At 37.6% G+C, this 1,214-nt stretch overlaps 1 long non-coding RNA gene across 1 annotated transcript; it reads left to right on the top strand.

Annotated features, from left to right (window-relative positions):
- Positions 1 to 301: 301 nt before the first annotated feature.
- On the top strand, positions 302 to 983 carry LOC133446539 (uncharacterized). Its single transcript, XR_009782846.1, has 3 exons — positions 302 to 441; positions 532 to 619; positions 830 to 983. It is a non-coding gene; the product is annotated as an uncharacterized LOC133446539 (long non-coding RNA).
- The last annotated feature ends 231 nt before the right edge of the window (positions 984 to 1,214 follow it).

Raw genomic sequence — 1,214 nt, 5'->3', positions numbered from 1 at the left:
GAGTGAAATTACCGGAGTCAAATTACTTGTTGGACAATGTTAGAACCTGGCCAATAAAGCTGATTCTGATTCTGAGTTAACGTAAGATAATATGTGGCTGTTCATGATGAGTCGGGTAGATAACATTGCCGTGTCCTGTTAACTACTCGTTAACTCTCATATTTTCTACAAATTTGTTGTATATTTCACATTACTATAAGGCAGCAACGTTATTTGGGGGGGGTTACGATGTAATAATAACGTTGCTTGCTGCCTGTTATCATAATTCAAACGTTTTTTTTTTTTGTTGTTTGTTTTTTTTTTTTTCGAGGTCGTTTGTGCATTGCAGTAATCACATTTCATTCCAGGGACTCCGGATCAGGTCCGACACCTAATAAGCTTTAGGACTACCAACGAGGAGAATTTTACTAAGAAGAAATATGCTGCTAAACCACTGTGGGAGTGAGTGATCTAGCTATCTGCTTGCAGAATATCTGTGATGGGGTCCTTAACCATGGTATAACTGCTATTCATCACTGTTTTCTGTTACAGGAAACTCATCAAAGAGCTGGAACTGGAGGGAAAGGTGACCACAGCACAAATTGGCAAAAATGGGAAAATCTTAAAAAAAAAATATAAGGTAAGCAATGGTTATGGTTATGGTAAGTTATATTATCTGCTGAAGAGATGATGCTTAACAAAAAAAGATCCATGTAAAGTATTTATTAATAGCAAAGAGGTAATTTTTATTTATACAGTGATAATGAACCTGGTATGATGTTGTGGGTGTGTATGATAGTCCAGTCATGTGTGTAATCAACATGTGTATCCATCTTTTTTTTTATCTCAGAACACTTTGGAAGACGCCAGCACATTGGCCTCAAGCTCTGCCTCACCAGCTGGAAGAGGAAGCTGGAAGCTTCAGGCATCAGGTCCACTTTCCCCCCGATCCCCAAAAAAAAGAAACTCTCTATGCAGGACTTCCTTCAAGCTGAGGCCGCCAAAGAAGACAGAAGATGTCAAAAGAATGAATATGGACAGGTTCCTGAACCTTTTAGAGAAAATGGTGGACCAGACACCTCATCAGCAGTAGCAGCACATACACTGCAATTTTTTTTTTGTACATATTTCTGTGCAAATTTTTTTATATGGAACAGCACCTTTCTTTGTTCTGCGTGCAATGTTTACTTTTTTCTTTTTAAAAATTGTATTTGAATATAGCAAATAAAGCCTTT

The sequence above is a fragment of the Cololabis saira genome, chromosome 6 (genome assembly GCF_033807715.1).
Source record: "Cololabis saira isolate AMF1-May2022 chromosome 6, fColSai1.1, whole genome shotgun sequence".
Classification (NCBI taxonomy): domain Eukaryota; kingdom Metazoa; phylum Chordata; class Actinopteri; order Beloniformes; family Belonidae; genus Cololabis; species Cololabis saira.
Note: the sequence above shows the minus strand (reverse complement) of the source record. Positions and strands in the feature narration are given on the sequence as shown.